We start from the raw sequence: 9,101 nt of genomic DNA on the forward strand, positions 1-9,101 counted from the left end.
CTTAAACTTGTAGGAAAATTTGAATAACATATATAGAAATATTATGACGTTCTTCGCCTTTAGTGTCATTTAATAATAAAAAGTGTTGCTTGATTTTATTTAGTTATATAGGCTACACCTTATTTTATACAGTTTTTTTTTATTATTTGATCGATAACATAGCTACAGTATGAGGTGTTTTACCGTAAATAAGTAACATAATCAATACAAGAAATTATATTTTAACAATATTCCATCATCTGACGCACGCAGAAAGTTCATTCAAAGAAGATTGAGTTATTTTTTTGTTATTATAGGCTATTAGTGATGCCTGTGTCTCAGATCTGCTGTGCTAGAATACATGTCTGACTGTATCTTACATTAAACTCTCTATTGTTACAGTCGATTTTGATGTATTTGAATCCCCTGTGATTATAGGGAAATTTCATAACCCCACATTTTAACCCCGCATTTTGGGTTGCATTTTTGCCCTAAACCCAAATTTGATCTTGGACAGAGAGCATTATTCGAGCTTATAAATGAGCATTTTCAAACAAGCAAGCCACAAGAGTGCTGTTGTATTGATATCAGTTTCAGGTAATCATGATTCATGACACAACTGTTCTTTGATATTCAATGTGTCCGTGTTAATGCCCTAAAATACCCTCCTTTCCTTCTTTTCTGCCCAGGTTGACACATTTCTCCGCATAAAGCTGACGTTTAAGCCCAACAGAGGATCAGCAAGTAATCAAAACTATTCATTCCAGATAAAAAATACATGACAATTCATCTTGGCCCAAAATAAGAGTAATCCCAAGACAACAAAAGATTAAGATGCGACATGACACAGATAGCAAAGTTTAATGCCTTGGTAAATTACACGTTATCTTATTTCACTGGGGAATAGATCGCCAGCCATGTGGAGTCAGATAATAATTACGAACTCATGATTTATTTCCATGCAAACATAATGCTTTCCAAGAAAATCTGTCTATCCCTGAAGCCCACCCCCCCCCAAAAAAGAAACAAAGATTGTGATTTAATTGCAAATTGACTACGTAAATGACAATCCAAGTGAAAGCTTATTTTCTGTATGCAATTGGCTTTTCTAAATAATGATTTATTTTTGCACCTTAGACTCGATTTGTCACTTTCCTCTATCTGCTTCTGTCTTTTGCATGGGTTGAAATCACATTTCAACCTAACATTCATATAGTTTATGATGTAATGTTATTGCTGGTCCCCATTCGTGCACCATTACTATACTGCAAAACATTCTCTTGATTAAACAGACATTTCATTTCATACCATTGTTACATTAATGCACAATGCTGCAGAGGGATGATTTGTTCAAGACAGGCTAAAGAGGCTTACATCAGCCTTTACATGTGCAGCTGTCCTATAGAAATATCAGATGTCAGGATCACTAAATCTCTCCACTCATCTGAACGAGATTGTGAGTTGAGAATGTTGTGGGTGGTTGCTAGGGTGTTGCTATGCAGTTGCTAAGGTGTTCTATGTGGTTGCTATGTAAAAGATCTTTCCCGCAAGTCTCTTGGTCTCTACTTCAATGTAAATCTGTAGGACACACACACACACACACACACACACACACACAGGTTTGTTTTTGTGAAAAACAAAATAAAAATACGCTAATTTATCACTTTAATATACATTTAAATATCACAAATATATCTCCAAATGTTTTGTTTTGTTTCTTTAATACAACCTAGTTAGCGTTTGGCTAACGCTGGCGCCATAAACAGTTTCCGTTGTGCGAGACGAACCTCAAATAGGTATTTGCGACCAAAATGACCCTAAACATGTAAGAAAATTAGAGTAAAATATTTAGAAATATTATTCAATGTTCTTCACCTTTAGTGTAATTTGATAAGAATTTTCGCTTGATTTACCTTTTATGTCATTTGATAAGAAGTGTTGCTTGATTTTATAGTTTTTTTTTAGATTATTTGCTTGATAACATATGAGGTGTTTTACCCTCAATAACAGAATCAAAACAAGAAATCACATTTTAACTGTCTATCATCTGACTCATGCAGAAAGCTCTTCGTATTTTAACACTAGATGTCAGCAAAAGATTTCTGAGAAAAATAAAGGTTAAGCCCATTCAAAGAAGATTGAGTTATTTTTTTGTTATTATAGGCTATTAGTGATGCCTGTGTCTCAGATCTGCTGTGCTAGAATACATGTCTGACTGTATCTTACATTAAACTCTCTATTGTTACAGTCGATTTTGATGTATTTGAATCCCCTGTGATTATAGGGAAATTTCATAACCCCACATTTTAACCCCGCATTTTGGGTTGCATTTTTGCCCTAAACCCAAATTTGATCTTGGACAGAGAGCATTATTCGAGCTTATAAATGAGCATTTTCAAACAAGCAAGCCACAAGAGTGCTGTTGTATTGATATCAGTTTCAGGTAATCATGATTCATGACACAACTGTTCTTTGATATTCAATGTGTCCGTGTTAATGCCCTAAAATACCCTCCTTTCCTTCTTTTCTGCCCAGGTTGACACATTTCTCCGCATAAAGCTGACGTTTAAGCCCAACAGAGGATCAGCAAGTAATCAAAACTATTCATTCCAGATAAAAAATACATGACAATTCATCTTGGCCCAAAATAAGAGTAATCCCAAGACAACAAAAGATTAAGATGCGACATGACACAGATAGCAAAGTTTAATGCCTTGGTAAATTACACGTTATCTTATTTCACTGGGGAATAGATCGCCAGCCATGTGGAGTCAGATAATAATTACGAACTCATGATTTATTTCCATGCAAACATAATGCTTTCCAAGAAAATCTGTCTATCCCTGAAGCCCACGCCCCCAAAAAAGAAACAAAGATTGTGATTTAATTGCAAATTGACTACGTAAATAAAGAAACAAAGATTGTGATTTAATTGCAAATTGACTATGTAAATGTCAACAGAATTCAAGTGAAAGCTTATTTTCTGTTTGCATTTGGCAGATTTTCTAAATAATGTTTTATTTTTGCACCTTAGACACGATTTATCACGTTCCTCTATCTGCTTCTGTCTTTTGCATTGGTTGAAATCACATTTCAACCTAACATTCATATAGTTTATGATGTAATGTTATTGCTGGTCCCCATTCGTGCACCATTACTATACTGCAAAACATTCTCTTGATTAAACAGACATTTAATTTCATACCATTGTTACATTAATGCACAATGCTGCAGAGGGATGATTTGTTCAAGACAGGCTAAAGAGGCTTACATCAGCCTTTACATGTGCAGCTGTCCTATAGAAATATCAGATGTCAGGATCACTAAATCTCTCCACTCATCTGAACGAGATTGTGAGTTGAGAATGTTGTGGGTGGTTGCTAGGGTGTTGCTATGCAGTTGCTAAGGTGTTCTTTGTGGTTGATAGGTAAAAGGTCCCACCTGCAAGTCTCTCGATCTCTACTTCAACGTAAATCTGTAGGATACACACACACACACACACACACGCACATATTATTACAATTTAAAATAACTGTTTTCTATTTGAGTATATAGTAAAATATAATTTATTCCTGTGATCAAAGCTGAATTTTCAGCATCATTACTTCAGTCTTCAGTGTCACATGATCTTTCAGAAATCATTCTAATATGCCGATTTGCTGCTCAAGAAACATTTCGGATTATTATCAATGTTGAAAACAGTTGTGCTGCTTCATATTTTTATTCAGGGATCTTTGATGAATAGACAGTTCAAAAGAGCAGCATTTATTAGAAATAGAAGTTTTGTTAAACAATGTCTTTACTGTCATTTTTGATCGATTGAGTGCATCCTTACTGAATAAAAGTATTAATTTCTTTAAAAAAATCGTACTGACCCCAAACTTTTGAATGGTGCACATTCATCTCCATTAATCAAAAACCTTATATTTCTAAATGATGTAAATTGTGCTCCCGCAGATCTCAGATTAGGAGTGAGAACCTCTTATGTTCCAGGTTAGTTCGATTGATTCCTTGAGCTATAATATAATCTGCTGGAGGCTGGTGTGTTACTGTGAGCATGCTTGTCATATAGGCTGAATTAGAGTAATGCTGTTATTGTCTGTGAGGTTTTAGCTAAAATGTAGGATTATGGAGAGAGATATAATCCCACAGAGGCCATTGACTGCCGTGGAGAGAACAGAAGTGATGCCTGGATTACGGTGCTAAAGCGATGAGAGAACATGCGGACAGACCCACAAGGTCTCTTAGGACGAACCATTAAGCTTTTTTATTCGCTGGTTATTGTAGGATAAAACAAGGTGGTCACAGTGTGTTTTCTGCTAATGTTATACCAAAGCTTTGTATTTGTCAAATGTGCAACAGCAGAACTCTTTGACAATATAATCAAGCTCGCTGGATGTAGTAAATTATCCGGAAACTACGTTTTTCCCTACTTTTTTAATTAATACTTTGAATTTGACGTACTTTAAACACTGTTTTTGCCTACTGTATAGTAGGAAATGATACGATTTTGGATGCAGCAACACACTGCATGCTAGAACATACTTCAAAAATGGTTGATAAGTAAGTTTAAGTATAGTAAAAGTGATACTAATACATCACATCGAATAAATTAAAAGTGGTAAAAAGTATAAAGCTAGCTTTGTATTTGTCAAATGTGCAACAGCAGAACTCGTTGACAATATAATCAAGCTCGCTGGATGTAGTAAGTTATCCGGAAACTACGTTTTTCCCTACTTTTTTTATTAATACTTTGAATTTGACGTACTTTAAACACTGTTTTTGCCTACTGTATAGTAGGAAATGATACGATTTTGGATGCAGCAACACACTGCATGCTAGAACATACTTCAAAAATGGTTGATAAGTAAGTTTAAGTATAGTAAAAGTGATACTAATACATCACATCGAATAAATTAAAAGTGGTAAAAAGTATAAAGCTACACAGAGGACAGTGAATTTACTCAAAGTGATTCATGTTACTCAGTGGAAACGACCATTTAAAATGAGTTTTGGCCAACACACACTCATTGCATTTTGCAATTTGGCAAATTAGTGACTAAATAAAATGAATTTGATTTGTATGTTTTCAAACAATCTGCTTACTCCCCACTGACATTTAGGTTTAGCGGTGGACCTTCTTGCTTACATTTTTTCCAAAAAATTATGTTTTTCTACAAATGTGACCCTGGAGCACAAAAGCAGTCATAAGTAGCACGGGTATATTTGTAGCAATAGCCAATAATACGTTGTATGGATCAAAATTATCAATTTTTCTTTTATGCCAAAAATCATTAGGATATTAAGTAAAGATCATGTTCTATGAAGATATTTTGTAAATTTCCTACTGTAAATATATCAAAACTTAATATTTGTCAAATAAAATAGTCAAGCTTGTCATTGAAATAATATTGTTCATTTGTTTGTTTGAATTATTTATTTACAGATTTTTGAGTGGTGAAAACAGAAGATTAAACTATACATTGCATTGTTGTTATTGCTAACTGAAATGAAAAACTATTTTTTAATAATAGAAATACTGCCTTGGCAACTAACTGAAATAAGTTTATAATTAAAAGCTAAATAGAAATAGAACCTAACAAAATTACTGAATGTAATTCAGAATGATGTAAACTAAAATCGAAATGAAATCTGAAAATCAGTTTTTGGTGGTTATCAGTGCATTACAATGGTTCAAAACAGATATTAGTACTTCAATATGTTGGTTTATTAACATATTATTATTATATTTTTTATTATTATTTTATACTTATTTTTAAATGAGGTGTATTATAATGTACAGTACAGTTAATGTAAATATGTAAATGTAAATAACTGTGTAATACTTAACCTGGCATTACACATTAATTAATATATTATGCGTTCTGCTATCAAATAATACAAATGTGACCCTGGAGCACAAAAGCAGTCATAAGTAGCACGGGTATATTTGTAGCAATAGCCAATAATACGTTGTATGGATCAAAATTATCAATTTTTCTTTTATGCCAAAAATCATTAGGATATTAAGTAAAGATCATGTTCTATGAAGATATTTTGTAAATTTCCTACTGTAAATATATCAAAACTTAATGTTTGATTAGTAATATGCATTGTTAAGGACTTCATTTGGACAACTTTAAAGGTGATTTTCTCAATATTTTCCAGATTCCAGATTTCAAGTATTGGCCAAATATTGTCCTAGCAATATTATATTGTTATTATCCTAACAAACCACACATCAATGGAAAGCTTATTTATTCAGCTTTCAGATGATGTATGAATCTCAATTTCGAAAAATTGACCCTTATGACTGGTTTTGTGCTCCAGGGTCACAAATTATATCATACAAATTCATATGTTTTCCTCATGAGATCAGGTTGGATTTTGAATTTTCAGATATGGATGAAAGACAGAAGCCCGTTCAGAAATGCATTGTGGATTGCGGTGTTGTTAACTAAAACTATTAAAAATCATTTTCTGAGATAGAAATAAAGCTAAAATACTGATATTAGATGAAAAAGTAAACTTAGAGAACTGAAAATTAGAAACCTAAATAATAATAAAAAATGAATTAAAACTAGAAATATTTTTAAAAGTCTGCTAATGTTTTTTAGCAAAGCTTTGTATTTGTCAAATAAAATAGTCAAGCTTGTCATTGAAATAATATTGTTCATTTGTTTGTTTGGATTATTTATTTACAGATTTTTGAGTGGTGAAAACAGAAGATTAAACTATACATTGAATTGTTGTTATTGCTAACTGAAATGAAAAACTATTTTTTAATAATAGAAATACTGCCTTGGCAACTAACTGAAATAAGTTTATAATTAAAAGCTAAATAGAAATAGAACCTAACAAAATTACTGAATAGTTTTTTTTTTTTACAGTGTAGGCTTGAGTTTCTATGACTCCGAGATGAGACTCCGTTCATATCAATGGCCTAAACTTGAAATCACATGACCTGCTGAATACCACACACTTTATCTCAGTAACACTCCTATTATCAAACACTTTAGGATGCTGAATAAGGTGCTGGTTTGTCCATGGATCTATATTTTAGGGTGTGTGTTTATGTGTGTGTGTGTGAGATTGCAGGTAATGGGAGAAGTGGAACTAGACCTGATGGAGAACAGGTCCAACTTGACTAAAGTGTCATTTAGAAACTCATCGAGACAGCGGATCCTCGAATGCTCCTCGCTGCTGATAGAGAAGGTGAAGTTTAATTCACTGGCACTGAAACATTAATATTTCACTTAAAAATCTGTGGAAAATGTACTTGCCCCCAGGCCATCCAAGATGTAGATGAGTTTGTTTCTCCATCAGATTTGGAGAAATTTTTCATCACTTGCTCATCAGTGGATCCTCTGCAGTGAATGGGTGCCGTCAGAATGAGAGTCCAAACAGCTGATAAAAACGTCACAATAGTCCACAAGTAATCCACATCACTCCAGTCTATCAACTAATGTCTTGTGAAGTAAAATGCTGCGTATTTGTAAGAAGCAAATCCTTCATAAAAGCATTTTAACTTTAAATAATCTCTTCCGGCCCAAATACGAGTCCATAATCCATAATAACGCTTCCTCCAGTGGAAAAGTCCAGCCCACGTTGTCCTCTCACATCAAAAACCACCAATATATTTAGTTTAGAACTGTTTTGGACTGTTTTTGCATTTGATCTGTGCATATTCCACTTCTGATTCAGACGAGACGAATTTATCCCCAGATAAAGAAATATTATGGATAGAGGAATCGTTTTAATTTTTTTGGAATTTAAGAACCTCTTAATGATGGATTTGTTTATGACAAACATTGAGCTTTTTTCTTCACCAGACATTAACTGGTGGACTGGAGTGGTGTGGATTATTGTGATGTTTTTATCAGCTGTTTGGACTCTCATTCTGACGGCACCCATTCACTGCAGAGGATGCATTGCTGAGCAAGTGATGTAAGGCTACATTTCTCCAAATCTGATGAAGAAACAAACTCATCTACATCTTGGATGGCCTGAGAATGAGAACATTTTCAGTAAATTTTCATTTTTTTGGTGAACTATTCCTTTAAATAGACTTGTGAATAAAACTTATAGACCAAATGAATGTACAGGAAGGGGTGTGTCCATATACAGTAATTGAACCAATCGCCAAGTGTGTTTGTGTTCTGTAGCCTCCGGTACAGATGAGAGAGTCGTTCAGTCTATGCGAGCGAGATCTCGTCTCAGATGAGAACGGTCATTTACACTAAGAAGAGCTGGAGTGCTGATATGACCTCTGACCTCTCATTTAACCCTGAGAACGACTCTGTGACCTGCAGCTCCTCAGACGCTCCCACAATCATCATCAGTCCATCTTCAGAGAGCAATATGAGAGAAGATACAGTAGGAGAAGAAAAGTCTGGATCTCACTGTCAGGACTTAATAATTGGCCTCACAAACACAAACTGCCCTGCAGAGCTACTGGAGACTAAAGAGAGATTTCTCACATGAACCGATCTGACACTACTCTCAAATAAACTCTGATTCAAACTAGATGTGCACTTCATGACGGAAATATCGGTGCTTGAGAAATGACCTTTTAGAGGGTCTTTTTATTAATTTTTTTTTTTTGGCGTGTATGACAATCAAAAGTTATCTGGGGGTTTTTTTTTAGTGTTTTTTTTTTTTTTATCTAAAACAATTATAAAAATAATATATTTGTACATTCCTTTTGTCTTCGCACACATGAACCTCATGGATCAGGACAGTTTTCTTTAACAAAAAGTTACTTATTTTAATGATCAAAAAGTACACTTACATGTATTTGTTTCATCAGCCTTTATCTAAAGCAACTTACAAAATTGAAGACAAAATAAAAAAATATTTTTTTGAAGTTGTAAGCAAAGCAGGTTATTGGGGTATGTTTTACGATAAAAAAAACTATTTCTTTCAACATCTAACTTCAAAGTTTAATTAAATGTGTAACTTAATGATTCTTTGTAATTATTTGTGATATTTATTAGCAATTTCTGAGTGAAAATTATTTTCATATTATTACACATATTATGTTTTTTTGTGTGTATATTATTTAGCTTTGTTCAACTTTTGTGTGTGTGTTTGTTTTTCTCTTTTGGCAATAACTACAAACC

This window comes from Sinocyclocheilus rhinocerous, unplaced genomic scaffold, assembly GCF_001515625.1.
Source record: "Sinocyclocheilus rhinocerous isolate Xijiao unplaced genomic scaffold, SAMN03320098_v1.1 scaffold1295, whole genome shotgun sequence".
NCBI classification, from domain to species: domain Eukaryota; kingdom Metazoa; phylum Chordata; class Actinopteri; order Cypriniformes; family Cyprinidae; genus Sinocyclocheilus; species Sinocyclocheilus rhinocerous.